The 19,718-nt window shown below is 47.3% G+C and overlaps 1 protein-coding gene across 3 annotated transcripts in view; it reads left to right on the forward strand.

Annotated features, from left to right (window-relative positions):
* Positions 1-19,718, forward strand: part of VWA5B2 (von Willebrand factor A domain containing 5B2) — a 275,105-nt gene that overhangs the window by 192,345 nt on the left and 63,042 nt on the right. The window lies entirely within an intron of this gene.

Consider the following 19,718-nt stretch of genomic DNA (forward strand, 5'->3'; position numbering starts at 1 on the left):
AGGCATTACCACTCAATCCTTTGCAACGCAGGCATTACCACGCAATGCCTTTACAACGCAGGCATTACCGTACAATGCCTTTACAACGCAGACATTACCACACAATGCCTTTATAACGCGGGCATTATGGCGCAATGCCTTTACAACGGAGGCATTACCACGCAATGCCTTTACAACAGAGGCATTACCACGCAATGCCTTTACAACGCAGGCATTACCACTTAATGCCTTTACAACACAGGCATTACCATGCAATGCCTTTGCAACACAGGCATTACCACGCAATGCCTTTGCAACACAGGCATTACCACGCAATGCCTTTACAACGGAGGCATTACTGCGCAATGTCTTTGCAACGCAGGCATTACCACGCAATGCCTTTACAATGCAGGCATTACCACGTAATGCCTTTACAACGGAGGCATTACCGCGCAATGCCTTTACAACAGGAGGCATTACCACGCAATACCTTTACAACTCAGGAATTACCACGCAATGCCTTTACAACGTAGGCATTAAAACGCAATGCCTTTACAACACAAGGCATTACCACGTAATGCCTTTACCATGCATTCTTTACCACGCACTGCCTTTACCACGCATCCTTTACCACGCAAGGCCTTTACCACGCATTCTTTACCACGCACTGCCTTTACCACGCAATGCCTTTACCACGCAATGCCTTTACCACCATCCTTTACCATGCAATGACTTTACCACGCACTGCTTTTACCATGCAATGCCTTTAACATGCATTCTTTACCACATACTGCCTTTACCACGCAATGCCTTTACCGTGCATCCGTTACCACGCACTGCCTTTACCATGCAATGCCTTTACCATGCATCCTTTACCACGTACTGCCTTTACCGCACAATGCCTTTACCACACATCCTTTACCACGTACTGCCTTTACCACTCAATGCCTTTACCATGCATCCTTTACCATGTATTGCCTTTACCATGAAATGCCTTTACAATGCATCCTTTACCACGTACTGCCTTTACCATGCACTGCCTTTACTATGCATCCATTACCACGCACTGCCTTTACCACGCAATGCCTTTACCACGCATCTGTTATCACGCACTGCCTTTACCATGCAATGTCTTTTCCATGCATCCTTTACCGCGCACTGCTTTTACCGCGCAATGCCTTTACCACGCATCCGTTACCACACAGTGCCTTTACCACATACTGCCTTTACCACGCAATGCCTTTACCATGCATCCGTTACCACGCAATGCCTTTACCACGCAATGCCTTTACCATGCATCCTTTACCACGTACTGCCTTTACCATGCAATGCCTTCACCACACATATTTTTAGCACACATATGCCTGTACCACTCAAGCCTTTACCAAAGAAGGCAAGTATATTTAAGGTAAGTGTATATCTATCTATCTATCTATCTATCTATCTATCTATCTATCTATCTATCTATCTATCTATCTATCTATCTCTCTCTCTCTCTCTCTCTCTCTCTCTCTCTCTCTCTCTCTCTCTCTCTCTCTCTCTCTCTCTCTATATATATATATATATATATATATATATATATATATATATATATATATATATATATATATATATATATATATATATATATATATATATATATATATACATGCTTTAAGCCCTGGTCATGTGATCAAGGCTTTTCAGCCGAAACGTTATGGCGGCAGCTGAATAAACACAACTAACCAGCATCCTGAGTGTGGTCCGTGTCTGTATCCAGCGCAATCAGGGCAGAGGAGATTGTGGCGGGAGAACGGAGGTTTTCCATATATATATATATATATACATGCTTTAAGCCCTGGAATTGTGGTTTAACGTTTAGACTACAGGGTGTGCCTGCCCACTCCCAGGCCCAGGGGACACCATCCCTCTGGCCCAGCAAGTTTTTAGGGTGAGGGGGCACACAGCCTCCCCTCCCAGGCCATTTTGGTACTCAAACGTCCCACCATCTTGTTTAGGGGCATGGGTTTACACAACCCCCTCCCCGGATTGATTCCGGCCTCAGGGACCCCATCCCCCACGGCCTGCTAACTTTTTGTGGGGCGGGGATCATGCGGCCCCCTCCCCGAGCCAATTTTAGCCTCAGGGTCCCATCCCCCAGGTCACAGGGATTTTTTTTGTGGGGCATGCAGCCTACCTCCCAGGCTGCGAGGACCCCAACCTTATGGACCCACCATATTTTTTAATTCAGATCCTCTAAAGACCCAAGTGACCCCTTCATCTGGGGCCGTAAAATGAAGTAAAAGAGAGGGGGGCCACTGGATAGTTATAGTTAGGATTGTGTTTTCATAGTAAAAAATGCCTTTTTTGTGTTGCTAACAACTTTGGCACTGTTTAACAAATCTTTTCAAACTTTTCCAAAAACATAGTGCTTTTTCTCTAGTTTGCGCATAAAAAGTTTCAGGGTGATACATCAGGCAGGGGCCAAGAAAAAGAGAGTCCCCAAAATACATTTTCCACATTCATTTTTCCGTAGGAACTTTAGACAAAGCTACAGATTTACATCAAATTTGACATAAAACTATACATTTATCCAGAAAGAGTGATTCCTGTGATTTGGGGTGAACCTGTTCAATATTTTTTGAGGAATTAATGCTCAAAAACGTTGTAGATATCACGCCGCTGAGGGCCTGCAGGGCCAAAAGATCTCCCGCTGTGGTCTGTTTGGCAGCACAAAGGTGTGGTGGCAGCCATCTTAGGACTCTGGACTCAGTGCTGGGAAATAGAAAAAAGTTTTTTTTTAAAACATCAGAGGTCGGCCTGAGATACCCTGACCCCCTAGGCCTGGTGGTAGAGTCTCAAAGTTTTTTGTTAAAATGTTGCTGCAAATATGCAGAGTATCTCCAAATTGGTGGCAATTCTTTTTTTAAATTGGCACTCTTAAAACCCGTTCCCAAGATGGGCCAGTGCCCCGGGGGGTGGCGGAAAATATTCTATTTGGTTGACTGAGGGGCGTGCCCTCTCTCCTTGAGCCTCTGCGAGGCACCAAGGACCCCACTTCCAGGGCTGATGTGCAAAATAAGGGGAGGAGGCATGTGGCCCCCCTCCTCGAGGCCCTGGAAATCCCATCCTCTGGGGCTAAATGCAATCAAAAACGTGAGACCCCACTCTATGACACTCCACGCCACTATATGCCATCCCACTCTACACCACTCTACTCTATGCCACTTTGCAAAAATCCACTGTATAGCACCCCACCCTATGCCACTCCACTTTATGGCACTCTATGCCACCCCACTCTACTACACCCCACGCCACTTAACTCAACTCTACAAAACTCCATCCTATGCCACTCCACAACATTTTACTTCACTTTACTCCACTCCACTCCACTCCCCTCCACAGCACTCATTGGCACTCGAACTATGCCACTCCACTTTACTGCACTCTACAACACTTAACTCCACTCTCCGACAGTTTACTCCACTCTGCGCTCGCCACTCTATGCCCTTCCACTCTACACCCCTCCACTTTATGCCACTTCACTCAATGACACTCTACTCCTCTCCACTCTCTGACACTCTACTCCACGACACTCTACTCCACTCTATGTCGCTCCACTGAACAAGTCTACTCTACGCCACTCAACTCTCCAACACTCCACTCTATGACACTCCACTCCACAACACTTCACTCTATGAAACTCTACACCACTCAACTCTATGCCACTCCACTCTACGAGAAATGACTATACTCAACACTACTCCACTCTACAGTACGCGACTTTACTTCACTCTATGCCCCTTCACTCTAAGCACCTCCACTCCACACCCTTCACTCCATGCCTTTCCACTCTGCAACACTCCACTCTATGCTCCTCCGTGCCATTCTACAGCACTATACGACACTCTACTGAGCTCTACTCTGCACCTCCACTTTATGCCCCTGCACTCAATGCCCCTCCACTTTAAGACACTCTACAACACTCCACTTTGAAACTCTTTATTCCACTCTACGACACTCTACACCCTCCACTCCACAGCACTTTACTTCACTCCACTCTATGCAACCCACTCTATGCCCTCCACTATATACCCCTCCACTCTGCAAACTACCAATCTACACCACTCTATGACACTCGACAACACTCCATGACACTGTCCAACACTCACTCAACTCTATGCCACTGTACTCCACTCTACACCACTCTACTTTACTCCTTTCTAGGACAATCGCGACACTCTATGTCACTCCACTCTATGACACTCAGTAACACTCTAGGACTCTACATTCCATGCCACTTTACTCCACTCTGTAACACTCTACTCTGTGACACTATCGCCGGACTGGGAGCGCAAACCGGCCCTGGCAATTGAGTTGGGCCAGCTGGGGTGGAGTTTGGGGGGGGGGGGTGTTACAGGGGGGGGCGATATTGCAGCTACGCTGCAAAACTGACCCTCGATAACAAAAACGGCCCCAGGGCTCCAAATCCGGCCCCACCCTGGTAGCCCACCAGGGAAAAGCCCGGTGCCTGGTCATGTCTGAGTAGACTGTAGTGGTTCACTGTTGTGTTGTGAGTATAGTTGTCATGTGAGGAAGGGTCAGCTCTTGACTAGTCTTCTGAAGTGGAGATGGTTGCCATTGGCGCTTATGTGTGATGGAAGAGACTTCCATAGTTTGGCTGCTTGAACAGAGACAGATGTTCCACCCATGGTTTCTTTCTTGCATGTTGGAATGTTGCCATTCTCATGTGAATGTTCTTTTGTTGCACGTTTTTGTTGATTTTCTTTCTGATGAAGAGTGGTACTTTGCCATGTATTGCTTTGTGTGTGATACAAAGCAGCTTGAAGGTGGATCTTCTGGTAATTGGTAGCCAGTGTACGGTCTACACGGCCAAAGCGATCTGTGCTTGTGGCTTTACAGGTAGGAGTCGTCTTGCAGCAGCGTTCTGAATTCTCTGCAATCTTCCCATAATTAACAGGAGACATTACATCATGGGCCCTCCTGGAGAATAATAACCCTAAAACATTCCTGCCCAGTGGCCACCTCTGTCTGGTTTGGTCTTATGTTTAATCTAGGTGTCACTTGACTATGCCCTATCCATCACTCTCCAATGCCAATATAACCTCTTTCACTGATTACTGATCTGCAGGGAAACCTCCCCTGTGAATAGATGCAGACTTTTCTGCTAAACGTGACCCTGTTCTAGCGAAGAATCAATGATGCAGGTTGGGAGTGATGTCTCCACACTCATTCTTTTATGCAATGGAGCTGAAAGCCTACATGACATGACTTTCATAAATATTGCAAGTACTAACCCTGTTGGGTGTCGTGGACGGACTGTGAGCAGACCGGCATCACAGGACAAAAAAGTATGTGATGGGATGGACAGAGAGCACCCTCTGCATCTTTACACCACCTGTGCACAGACCAGCATCAGGAGCGGAATGGAATGTGTGATGGGGTTGCGGGGGCGAGGTTTTTGATCACTATCTTATCACCCTTGATCTAAACCCCGTTCTGGTCGACTGAATCTTTATTGCCTGTCATTGAGGGAAGAAAGTGCATCTCTTACCAGGTTAGTTCAATTAATAATGGACTCCGCTCGGAAGGATCACAAACAACTTCTAGCTTTCAAAGATTTATTATAAAGTTAGGATCAGCTGTAAGTACAGACATCTCAAAATGAGATTCACCAGATATACGGGCCCAACTACATACATGTGCTCTCTGAAAACCCTCAGACGAGCAAAGAAGACTACAAGTACAAGTTCTAAAAATAACAGGGCTGCCAGCATAGACACGTATTGGGATCTCTCCGTCATTTAGGGCTGGAGGTAAAATACAGGTTAGGCTGTCCCTACCCTGCTCTGGATGGTATCCCTACTTAACAAATCTCAGCCTATCAAAAAGGTGTCAGCTGTGAATGACTTCCTAGGAAGATCACCCACTCTTAGTCTCTTGGTGAAAACCTACAATCCTTCAGTCATGACCCCTCTCTGCCTACCCATCCGCTCTCTAAAGGGTCCTCAGGCATCTGCTCTAACTCCACCCAGGGGTGCTGTCCCTAATACAAAACCTACAACAACATTTGAGTCGCCCCTCGTGAGACGCCCCTCACGTGGTGTAGCTTCTGGCTTTTTCCATGCTGCTTTGTGTTGGGCCTCGTGCGTTAGAGTTGACCTTGCTTCTCAGACTCTTCTCCGGCCCGCTGATACCCCTTAAAACATTCCTAAGCACTCCTCCGTGTCTGTGCCGGCTCCTGAACAAACCTCTATTCATTTCATTTATAATTGGATCCCCCCTTTCCCTTGCAGACAGACATCTGCAGCCAGGATCCCAACTCTCATAAACTTCTAACGAAAGTTTGCAACATTATTCTCAGCACAGACTAATACGTATAAATCAGTGTCTATAAACATTTCAGGCCTACAACATTTCTCATAATGATTATATTCTTCAAATCCTTCATTAATTAATAGCCTGTTAATACTCTATTCTATGATTAGGTAAACACATCTATAAAATATGACCCATTAAACATGACTACTAAATGACATTAGTGCAATCCATGTTATGCAAACGAATACCTTTCCCAACCCCTTCAGCTTTGGCCCTGAGGCCTACTCCATCTTGTGCTTGTAGCATGACATCCTTTCATTTTAGCAGCTACACGACATGGATCAGAATCAATCTCGTCCGATAAGGCTATATAGTTTTAACACATTTCTACATTAGTTCCACTCCTATATAAAATCTCTAGGTTAACTACACATTTCAGAGTATAGGTGCATATAATATCAGCACTCATGGCATTTCTCTTCATGACTTGTGCTTACTACGTGTAACTATGAGATGCTTATACATTTGGGTCAGTTTGCGCTCTCTCAGTTCCCCCCTTTGATGACCTCTCGGGGTCATCACTAACGTTCAAACTGACGTGATTGCAAGTGTACCTCGTTTCTGCGTCTCTAGAGCCCTCAGGCTCCTGTACTGGTTGTCTTGTATGGCAGCTAATCTCTGCAGCTGTTCCTCCCGGGCTCTTTCAATTCTCCTTGCCCTGTACCATTTGAATGCCCTCACCAATCCCCACAACATGATCCCACAGATCAATATTATGATGATAGGTTTCAACACATACCACACAAGGCTCTTTCCTAAGTTGGCGAACCAACCTCCAGCTTCACTCATTCCATGGCCCACCTTTTCCCAGACATTTTCTCTACTCAGGTCTTCGATCTCTTTGTGAATATCAGTTATGTTCATAATAACTTTCTCAAGGGGCTTTGAATTGTCTGGAATGTAAGTACAACATTCCTGGACCTTCAAAGCCTTACAGACTCCGCCCTCTTTTGCTAGCAGGACGTCTAATGCAAGACGGTTTTGAAGAACCATGGCCCTTATCGATTACATCTCTCCCTCCACCAGCATTAAGGACTGAGCAGTACTGGCAGACAACCTGTCTACGACTGTTGCCAGTCGCCTGATTTTAACATCATTAAGGATTAGCCCTAAAAGAGGGAACACAGCTCCAAATACATCTCCAATCATTTCTGCATCTCCTATATCTCTTCTTCCTCTTGCTGAAGCCTTGCCCTCGATGATCTCTAAGTCTTGGGCATGATATATTTTGGGGAAGACAATTGCCAGGTAACATGATCCATACCAGTTATCAGGTAGTCTCACGTAGGCATTTCTTCCACATACAAAATATACATTTGGAATCACTTGCATTCCCTTCAGGAAATCTTTGGTATAATACTCTAGATTGAAAGCATGTTCACAGCTGACTTCTCCCACGTATACATTTTCATAATACGTTTTGGCTCGGTGAAGACATAACTTTCCTCTCTGCGTTCTATCCAAAGCTATTGGACCACTACTACCCTTTCTTTTGTGTGCCTTCTCTTCCTCGGTCCAATCTGTTTTCCATTGTCCTGATTTTTTCAAAATCTTTTGTCTCCTGTATCGATCATCCACCTGCCCTATAAACTTCTTCTCGACTTCTGACACCTTGCATGTCAGGTTATTTCTGCGGGCATGTGAAGTATCTAAGGTAATCCAAGGAATGAAGAACTTGACCAATCTGTCTTCACTCTTCCAGTAGTCCCATTTGTTCATCTGTTTATAATTTGGGACTTCTGGCAACACTGAATCGTAATTGGAGAAATAGTATTCAAAACTATCTCTCCCATAAAATATACTAAGCAATAAGCTACATGTAATGCCGTATGTCAGCGGGAGGTGATGATATCTAATGCCTTCATCTACAGACGCCGGCAACTGCATGCAGAAGTAACAGTCCTTAACCTCCATGGCATCCACGTATTCGTACAAAAGTTTAGCGTAAGCATTTGACCTAAAGTCGCCTTGGGACTCATCCACGTGTAACCTACGGGCTTCTGCTGCTAATAATGCTTTCTCCTGAATGTTTTCCCCTTTCTTACCAGTGACAGTGGGTTTAGGTGTCACTACAGATTTCTCATCAGTTACCTTTGCCTCATCCTCATGTCCCTTTACATAGGAAACTGTGACTACTAAAACTATTAAAAATATCACTCCTACTATTAGTGTGCCTATTATACATTTGGCTCTACGATTCGGGGTGCCGGCCTCCATTTCGTCAGACAGTATGACTCTCTCTTTTTCTCAGTACAAAGTTCTTTTCTTCTCGTTCCTTTACAGTCCTTTTTACTTCATTTGTACTTAGAACCACACAACTGGAAGCTGACAACCTCCTTTGCAAAAGTCTTTTTAGAGCTTTAAACACAGACAACCCTAGCCCTTCTCCGTCAACTCAAAGGAAGGTCCCTAAGATTCTCTGCTTCCTAGGCGCTAGGTAATCTTCCTTTTCTGGCTTATTTACAAAGTCTCTAAGCATCCACGACCAGGCTTTAGCCTGCAGCTTGGACAGCATAGTTCAATATTTCCAAACGAAGAACGTGCTCTTCATGGCTTGTTATTTTTGTACCAAAATTGGGGAATTGTAATTCGGTGAAAAACATGTGCTTTAACTTGCTGAGGCGAGGAGGGTTGGGGAGAGTGAACGTTAGTGACCCTTCTGCTTCCACTCCGGGCACTAACAGCTGTACTTCTACTGTGATGATGGGCTCAGAGCTGGACACCAGCACCGCTCTGATCCTCCCTGTCGCTCGTTCCCAAGACATTTGTCGCCAGATATGTCCACTCAGGGGTGGCGTATCTTCTGTTAGGCACACGCACTCTTCTTGACCTTCTTAGGTCCGGTGCTTCAGCGCCCTGAGCACCGTCTTCCAGGTCTGAGTCTTCGGATATTGGAGGAAGGGTTCTCTCTGGAGTCGACCTCAGGCTTGAACTCCTTCTTTGAGGCCAGCTGGCTTCTCCACGCCTTACCCTTCTGCTCCTTGTCCTTCTGGCTTGCTCTCGCTCTCTTTCAGCCTGGTCAGTGTCTGATTCGTACTCCCAGCTACTTTCTCCTTCAGTAGCGTCATCCGTTTCGCTGTTGTACTGACCGTCCTCAGGCTGGTCAGACTCGTTCCCTGCTTCTTCTGGCACCTCTACAGCTTGGCTGGCCCCCTCTATGGCTTCCCGGTCCGCCGCTGGACTTCTATCCGAGAGAGGAGCTGTTTCTTCCAGAGGTGCTGGAACCCTCCGCGTATGCGACGCGTGGATCCAATTGGGCATGCCTCCCACCTTGACTCCAGTGTTCGTGATCAGGATGATCTGGAAGGGCCCACGCCAACGAACATCCAGGCAGCTTCTTCTCACGTGCTTTCGTACAAGCACCCAGTCTCCAGGGCACAGGTCATGGCACAGGTCCTGGCACGACGGAACTTCGGCAGCCTGCACCTGAAGGGACACAGAATGAATGGCGTCAGACAGCCCCTTACAATAGTCCAGGATCATATCATCTGTGATGTTTAACAGTGCAGCAGTTGGTACAGATGGCAACCTCATTGCTCTCCCCATTAACACCTCGTGAGGTGACAGTCCCGTTCTTCTGTCTGGGGTACTACGGAGGCTCATAAGGACCAATGGTAGAGCGTCAGGCCAACTCAAGGACGTTGATGAACACACTTTTGCAATTCTGGCCTTAATGGTGCTATTTATCTGCTCCACAATTCCTGAGGCTTCTGGTCGGTAACTGCAATGCAATTTCTGATCTATGTTCAGAGCCGCACAAATCATCTTCACAAGCTCGCTGTTGAAATGCGTTCCCCTATCTGATTCCAAAGAGGCCGGTACCCCGAAGCGCGGAATGAGCTCCCTAAGCAGTAACTTGGCTACTGTGAGGGTGTCACACCTACGTGTAGGGTATGCCTCAACCCATCTGGAGAATACGCAAACAACCACCAGGACATAACGGAGGCGGTTGCACCTTGGCAGTTCAATAAAATCCAACTGCATACGGTTGAACGGACCCCCAGACCTCCCTATGTGACTCAGTGCAACTGGTGTTTTTTTCCCCACATTCAACTGCTGACAGGTCACACAACGCTGGCACACTGCTTCGGCTGCTACTCTGAATTTAGGGTTATACCAGGTTTGCCTAAATACTCTCAGCATAGCGTCTCTCCCTAGGTGTACTGGACCATGGATTTGTCTCGCCATTGGGCTCACCATCTCATTGGGTAACACTGCTCTTCCGTCTGCTGAAACCCAGAAATGAGCCTCACCCACCACACATCCTGCTTTTTCCCATGTTTGCTTTTCAAAATCAGGAGCGTTTTCTTGCATGCACTTCAGTTCGTCCCAAGTATCGACAGTTTCTAATATCATAGCTAATTCAGTTCTTACATTTATTCCGCCCACTTCCACCTCTGTGAAAGAGTACCCTTGTTCCGCGCAATACCTCGCGACTTCGTCGGCATATCTATTGCCTTGTGACACGAAGTCCATATTCCTGGTATGGGCGGTGCATTTCACAACTGCGATACCTGCTGGACATTGCAACGCCTCTAACAACAAGCGCACAAACTCTCCATTGCGAATAGGAGAGCCTGAAGAGGTCATGAAACCTCTTTGAGACCACAACTGCCCGTAATCGTGAACTACCCCGTAACCATATTGGCTGTCGGTGTATATGGTGACTCGAATTTGGTTGCTTGCCAGGCAAGCACGCGTCAGGGCAATAATCTCGGCTACCTGAGCGGAGTGTACTCCTTCCAGGCATCCAGCTTCCACAATTCCAGTAATTGTACAAACAGCGTAAGCTGCTCTCAACTGCCCAACTTCGTCTCTTACACATGAGCCATCGACAAAGAAAACTTCATCGGGGTCAGTCAGTGGCTCATCCACGATGTCGGGTCTAGGTTTGGTGCATAGTTCAGTCACATCAAGGCAGTCATGGTCTGTACAGTCGTCATCATCGATATCATTTGGGAGTGGCATCAAAGTAGCAGGGTTCAAAACAGAGCATCTCCTGAGGGTCACGTTTTCTGCAGCAAGAATGACTTGCTCATAGCGCGTGAGCCTGCTATTGGTCAGATGCTGTGTTTTGGTCCTGGTCATTAACAGTTCGACAGAATGGGGCACGTACACCTCTAACGGATGCCCCATCACAATGTTCTCACACCTTTCGATACTGACACCTGTTGCAGCAAGGGATTTGAGACATCCGGGCAACGCTGCGGCTACTGGGTCTAAGGTAGCCGAGAAGTAAGCAACTGGTCTACGGGCATTCCCATGAATTTGGGCCAACACAGACAGCGCACAACCCTCTCTCTCACAACAGTAAAGCAAGAATGGTTTATCGTAATCAGGCATTCCCAGAGCAGGAGCACGACACAGGTCCTCTCTCAGCTGTAGGGACGCCATCAAACAGTCTTTGTCCCATGGTACCGGATCGCTCACCTCCTTGTGCGTCAGTTTTTGCAAGGGTTTTGCTTTCAGTGAAAAGTTTGCGATCCACTGTCGGCAATAACCCACCATCCCTAGGAACATCCTAACTTCTCTCTGTGTTTTGGGCGCATTCATTTTCATGATCGCCTCTATCCTGTCTGGTGACACTTTTCGTTTGCCTTTTTCAATTCTGTGTCCCAAGTACTGCACTTCTGTCAGGCAGTACTGTAATTTCCCCGGGGACACCTTGTGCCCATTTGCAGCTAGGTGATTTAACAAAGCAATGGAGTCCTCTCTGCAAGCTTCCTCTGTTTCTGACGCCACAAGGAGGTCGTCTATGTACTGGACCAGAACTGACTTCTGGGGCAGCACTAGACTTTCAAGATTTTTCTTCAGAAGCTGATTGAAGATCGATGGGCTCTCTGTATACCCCTGAGGAATACGACACCATGTTAGGACGCGACCTTCCAGCTTAAATGCAAAAAGAAAATGGCTCTCCTCGTCCAGAGGGATCGAGAAAAAAGCCTGACAAAGATCTATTACAGTGAACCATTCGGCTTGAAACGGTATCTGAAACAGTATCACTGATGGATTCGGTACCACTGGACAACATGAGACAACTATGTTATTAATCTTTCGGAGGTCCTGCACTATCCGGAATTTCCCATTGGGTTTTTGCAACCCCATAATCGGGGAGTTACATGGACTACCCACGATTTCTTTCAGTATTCCCTGCTTAATCATGGACTCGATCACGGGCCTTATACCTGCAATCGTTTCTGGAGTCAATTTATATTGGGGTGTTCTCGGGAACTCAGCATGCGGTTTCACTGCAATTTTCACTGGGTCCACCCCTTTGACCAATCCAATCTCTTCCCCAGTGAAATCCCACACTTCTGGTGCCACTGTCTCTCTCAGATCCCAGGGGAGCTCTTCTACTGTCAAAGTGGGATACAGCTCCACACATATTCTTGAATTTGCGACTTTGAAGTCAGCGTCATCGTCATTAGTCAATACCTCCACTCCTTGTGGTGTGCAGTATATTGTACAATTTAGCTTGCACAAAAGGTCTCTTCCTAGCAGACATACAGGACTAGAGTCGCAAACCACAAACTGGTGTTCATCGCTGTATTTCCCTATTTTCACCTGCACTGGTTCGGTCAATGGGCTGGTTATTTTCCTGTTTGCGACCCCCACCACTTGTATGGTCTCTCCAGACATGGGCAGGCCTGGAACTGCGGCTGATCTGATCGTGGATCGAGTGGCTCCTGTGTCCACTAGGAATGTTGTGGGGCACCCTGCCACTTCGGCCTCAACATAGGGTCCCCTCTGATCCACCTCCAAGGCTGCCCCGAGGGTGCAGTCCTCCCTTTCCACTCTCTGTCCAGTTAGTGGGTCTACGTAATAGCATTCCTCTCCACCTACAAACAGAGGCATCTGTCTATATGTCTTACCCATAGTCCCTACTCTGGGTGGCTGAGGGAACTGGGCTCGTGGAGGAGGGGTCCCCCCTTTGAGCACCTTCCCCTGGTATTGCGTTACCCCTCTCGCAGGCGCACTCTGGACCTCTTCCTCCTCCACCTCCTGTTCCCCTATTTCAACATTGTAGGGACACTCGCGTTTCCAATGCCCCACCACGTTACACTGGTGGCACCGAGTCGTTTTCTTCAAGGCAGCTATGTCTATTCTGGGCTTAAAGGTGGAGTTCTCCTCATTGCCCTTGTTCTGGCTATACTGTTTCTTACCCCCAGTTCCTGTTCCTTGTTGGTGTTGCTGCTGCCCCCCCTTACCGGCTGCCTGCATCTGTACCACCATCAGTTTCTCTTTTAGCTTCTTTGCCTTGGAGTCTATCTCATCACAGCAGTACCTGGCATATCTCAGGATTTCATCTAGTGGTTTATTTTGCCAACAAATCAAGTGTTGCTGAATCATTAAGCTGATATCCGGTCTCAGACCCAGAACGAACTTAGACACAAATTGCCCTATGTCCTTCGGATCCATTACATCCAGACCGCTATACTGTTTAAACGCCTTCAGCAATCTCTCATAGTATTCGTGAACTGTCTCTTTGGGTTCCTGTCTAGTTCGATCTATTTTGACCCAATCTATGTCCTGCATTGGCACTTTTTCTTTCAGCCAAGTCATCACTCTCTCGTATTTTTCCATTACAGTCTCGGACGGCCCATTAGTCTTAGCATCTCTCTCTGGCTCTGTTGTGGGCCACTCAGCGCTAACCTTGCATGCTGTCCACAAATCTCCTGGTACTACGATGTCAAACAGCGTGTTCAGATCTATCCATAGGACCTTTGAGATTTTTACGAATCTCTCAACTTGCTTGTACCACTCAACTGGGTTCTCCCGCAATTTGGGGAAGGACGTGGTAAAAGCGGCTAAATCTCCCCTACTCCATGGCACATGCACATAGTTCCCATTTGCGACTTCACGCAAAGGATATGCCTCTATTCTCTGCAGTCCTCCAGGTGTCAGGCCAAGCATGCTTCTCCTGACGGTCCCTTTCTTGGACCACCTTTCTTCCCATTTATCTAGTGCCCTCCACGTCCTTATCCCAGTGATCAATTCCCTTATGTGAGTTTTCAGTCCGATTGTTCTCCTCTCATCTAGGTCTCGATCTGAATAATGTAGCCTGTGGTTACCCTATAATGCTTTGGTCCTTGACAGGTCCACCATATATTTGCCTGCTAGTTCGACTAACTTCTCATGGATTGTTCTCGCCTGTCGAGTGATGTCCTTTGCCATGAACAGTATTTCATCCTGCTCATACATTTCCATTCTTTCTAGAGGCAAGGTACCATCTACCATGTCATCCAGATCTGACTTTAAGCTGGCGACATCGAGTCTCTTGGCTTTTATCTCCGCTCGCAATATGTCTTTCAAAGGGGGTTCACTGGTCTCTCTCCCATCCCAACTCCGAGCCCTACGTTTGGGCTCGGGAGAGTTAAGAAGTGTTCTCCCTTGCTCCCATCTCTCCAGGTCCCATGCTCGGCCATCCGATCTTGGAAGGTGATGGAACACGGGCCTGTTACCCCCAATCTTATTTTGTCCATTCTCTCTTTCTTCTCTCTTTTCACGGTAGGACTCTCTGCTATTCTCCCTCCGGTCGCCATTCTCTCTCTGTCTAGTATCACTCAGTATCTGGTATGATCCTTCTCGGTTCCCCATATCCCCTGGACTGCGCTCTTGTCCATCCTCACAGGGACTGTGGCGCGGCCTCTCGCACCTCCCATTCTGTTCCCTGTTGCCGGGCTCACAGTGGGTACACTTAAAGCGGTCTCTGTACTCCTGCGTTCTCCTGTCTCCTTCACTGTGTATTGGGCGAGACACCCCTTCATTCTCGGGGCCCCCGTTTTCCAGGTCTAATCTACCTCCACTCCGGGCCCAGTGGGTGACTCCCCTACTGTCCTTCTCCCTCCCGTCCCACTCCGGACTACTTTCATCTGCCCCGCAGTGAGTCTGGGTCCTGCTATCCTGACTTTCCCTTCCAGCTTCCGCAGCTATGATGCTCTTGTGAGCCTCTACTGCCTCATCCCACTTCTTCATGTACTCGTTTAACTCCTGAAAGGATTTCCGTCCTGATCCCCTCATATCCACTGGCCATCTATGGCCCCCCGGATCCCCTACTGGATCCTCTGCTGTGTGTACCGGGGTGCTCCACTCTCTTGGTATCGGCAACTGACTTGGGGAATTGATCGTATCGTTCCTCCTTGCCATCTCTGCTCTCTCTCTGTCCCTCCGTACCTGTTCCTCCCCTCTAGCTCTTTCTGGGTCATAAATCGATACTATAGGACCTATAGTAACAGGTACTTGCAGGGCATCTGGCAGTGCATAGGATGTGGCACACTCCGTTTCCGGCACTCTTTGTACCACAAACCTCCCGACTACCTGCTGCACCGAACTAGGCTGGGACGGTTCTTTCTCTGCAGCGGGATCCCAATCGGAAATGGGAAGCGGTCCATTCTCTCCTACGTTGCCCCCCCCCCCCTTTCACTATGCTCGACATCTCCCGTCTCTCTGTTATACGGGGGTGGCCTATCTGTCAGTAACCTGTTTATCAGGCTGTCCTCCGTTTCGCTCTCATCATCTTCTTCTAGGGGGCTTTTGTTTCCGGGCGCTTCTAACACTGGGTACAATTTATTTACTTCCATGTTATGCACTCTCCATCTTTTAGCATCCGCATCCCATTTGGCATCCTGCACTGCTCTTACCGATCGTTTCACCCTTTCTTGTCGTCTATTCAGGTTCTTCTCGTGCGCTGCCCTAATCCAGGCATTGAGAGCTTCAAACTGGGTCGGTCTAGGCATAGGTCTCATTGAGGTCATAACTGCTTTTAATCGGTGTAGCACCTCTAATCTGAACGTCCCGTACTTCGGAAACGTCAGTTCCTCATTTCCCTCTGTAATCTTACTCCACTCTGAAATCCACAAAATTGTATGCAGCCCAACATTTGCCGCCATATAACGAGCCGGTGTACCCTCCGGCGGGGCTTCTTCCCCTTCATAAGATCCCCGCCTCTCCTTCTTAAAAGCCGCTCTTAACCATTTAAAACACGTCATGATTATACACACAATTTCCAGCCTCAATACTCTGTTTACTTCCTGATGACAATCCACCAATCCTAGCGCGGCTTTGCTAGCTGGCCTATCGCAGCCCGGTCTTGCTCCGGCCGGCCAATCCCAGCGCGGCACTTTCTGACGTCACTTGTCTCCGCTTCGCAGCAGCACCCCTCCTTTCTCAGCTCTTCTCCCGGTCATGCATGCGTCCCATTCATACCCTGAAAAATGACTACTTCCGACCAAGCGGTCACTTCTCTCGACTGTACGTCCACAGTCTATCTGTAATTGTCAACACAACTGACGAAATGTCTATCGTCTCTCTGATAGGTTGCTTACACACACAGTAACTTCCGACCAGCGTCCGTTACTCACGCACTCATTCTTCCGTTCCCCCTATCTCGGTCCTGCGGGCGATCAATGGTACCTCATGACCCCCTTCACACTGGTTGGCAATTACTCTGGATGTCCGATACACCCGAACCACTTAAGCTCTCCTTGAACTTAAGATTTTCACCGGTTGCGCGCGCTCACAACCTGTCCCAGTCACTCTACAGGCATTCAACTCCGCCAGACATTACAACATAGATACAATACAAAAACACCGCAATCTAACACGCATGACCCTTTATACTCACTCTCGACCGATACTGCTGCTTTTCTGTCTCACGTCATCCGGACCTTCTTCGGCGGGCGGTTCTTCCGATCATCGATCTCTAGGGGCCTTGGGGTAATCTAACCTGGCCTAGGTCACCTTCCTCAAGAAGACAACCATCCTCTATAGCTACCAACTGCGGGGGCGAGGTTTTTGATCACTATCTTATCACCCTTGATCTAAACCCCGTTCTGGTCGACTGAATCTTTATTGCCTGTCATTGAGGGAAGAAAGTGCATCTCTTACCAGGTTAGTTCAATTAATAATGGACTCCGCTCGGAAGGATCACAAACAACTTCTAGCTTTCAAAGATTTATTATAAAGTTAGGATCAGCTGTAAGTACAGACATCTCAAAATGAGATTCACCAGATATACGGGCCCAACTACATACATGTGCTCTCTGAAAACCCTCAGACGAGCAAAGAAGACTACAAGTACAAGTTCTAAAAATAACAGGGCTGCCAGCATAGACACGTATTGGGATCTCTCCGTCATTTAGGGCTGGAGGTAAAATACAGGTTAGGCTGTCCCTACCCTGCTCTGGATGGTATCCCTACTTAACAAATCTCAGCCTATCAAAAAGGTGTCAGCTGTGAATGACTTCCTAGGAAGATCACCCACTCTTAGTCTCTTGGTGAAAACCTACAATCCTTCAGTCATGACCCCTCTCTGCCTACCCATCCGCTCTCTAAAGGGTCCTCAGGCATCTGCTCTAACTCCACCCAGGGGTGCTGTCCCTAATACAAAACCTACAACAACATTTGAGACGCCCCTCGTGAGACGCCCCTCACGTGGTGTAGCTTCTGGCTTTTTCCATGCTGCTTTGTGTTGGGCCTCGTGCGTTAGAGTTGACCTTGCTTCTCAGACTCTTCTCCGGCCCGCTGATACCCCTTAAAACATTCCTAAGCACTCCTCCGTGTCTGTGCCGGCTCCTAAACAAACCTCTATTCATTTCATTTATAATTGGATCCCCCCTTTCCCTTGCAGACAGACATCTGCAGCCAGGATCCCAACTCTCATAAACTTCTAACGAAAGTTTGCAACATTATTCTCAGCACAGACTAATACGTATAAATCAGTGTCTATAAACATTTCAGGCCTACAACATTTCTCATAATGATTATATTCTTCAAATCCTTCATTAATTAATAGCCTGTTAATACTCTATTCTATGATTAGGTAAACACATCTATAAAATATGACCCATTAAACATGACTACTAAATGACATTAGTGCAATCCATGTTATGCAAACGAATACCTTTCCCAACCCCTTCAGCTTTGGCCCTGAGGCCTACTCCATCTTGTGCTTGTAGCATGACATCCTTTCATTTTAGCAGCTACACGACATGGATCAGAATCAATCTCGTCCGATAAGGCTATATAGTTTTAACACATTTCTACATTAGTTCCACTCCTATATAAAATCTCTAGGTTAACTACACATTTCAGAGTATAGGTGCATATAATATCAGCACTCATGGCATTTCTCTTCATGACTTGTGCTTACTACGTGTAACTATGAGATGCTTATACATTTGGGTCAGTTTGCGCTCTCTCAGGGTGGAGAAAGAGCAGTCTTTACATCTTTACCCCACCAGTGCATAGATCAACATCAGGACCACAGTGTGTGATGGGGTCGAGAGAGAGCGGCCTTTGCATCTTTACACCACCTGTGCACAGACCAGCATCAGGACCACAGTGTGTGATGGGGTGGAGAGAGAGCGCCCTTTGCATCTTTACACCACCTGTGCACAGACCAGCATCAGGACCACAGTGTGTGATGGGGTGGAGAGAGAGCGCCCTTTGCATCTTTACACCACCTGTGCACAGACCAGCATCAGGACCACAGTGTGTGATGGGGTGGAGAGAGAGCGCCCTTTGCATCTTTACACCACCTGTGCACAGACCAGCATAAGGACCACAATGTGCGATGGGGTGGAGAGAGAACGTCCTTACAAAATTTACTCTGGCTACTCCTGCGCAATTGAAATTACGCCCAGACCTACTTAAAGGTACAGCACTATACATGTTTCGAACAGGCTCCTATGATAAGTCTGATGTCAGCAGTGCTTAATTTGTAAATAATATAGTGCCAGGGTTCTCATGAGGAGGCCACTGCAGCCTGCACCATGCATTGCTCCTGCCAGCGCTGCCAATGATAGTAACAACACAACTACTAACCATCTCACTCCTGTAAGTGCGACAATTCAGACTATTCCAGGCCCTGGGGGGCAGGTAATAGTCATTTTTAATGTATATTGAATGAAAAATTGACTGTTGTTGTGGTAATCCTAGACAGCACCTCCTGTGACAGTCTGTCACAAGCACCGGTGTTGACAATTAAATGCCGGGGCTGAGCACCGGAAACCACTGTCTCAAATTAAGCACTGGATGTCTGTTATATCATGGTACTGCAGCCATTTTGTGTGACATTCATATTTATGGTAATGCTTTGCTACTGATTTGCCGGCATATTCATCTGACCTAAACCACTATATATTGCAGTCAGGTGCCCATTATAAGTCTTTCTCCATCTTGGTGTGCACACAGTAACAGAAAGCAATTCGAGCATTCTTCAAGCGCCGCTACCTCTGCTGTAAATAGACCGGCACAGGGTATTACCCTCTTTATTGGCCAACGTCTGAGCCATGAGCCTATAAGTACATTTAAGGCAACATTGGTGACTATTTGGATTGCTACTGGGTAAATAGGGT

Source organism: Lissotriton vulgaris, unplaced genomic scaffold, assembly GCF_964263255.1.
Source record: "Lissotriton vulgaris unplaced genomic scaffold, aLisVul1.2 SCAFFOLD_1206, whole genome shotgun sequence".
NCBI lineage: Eukaryota > Metazoa > Chordata > Amphibia > Caudata > Salamandridae > Lissotriton > Lissotriton vulgaris.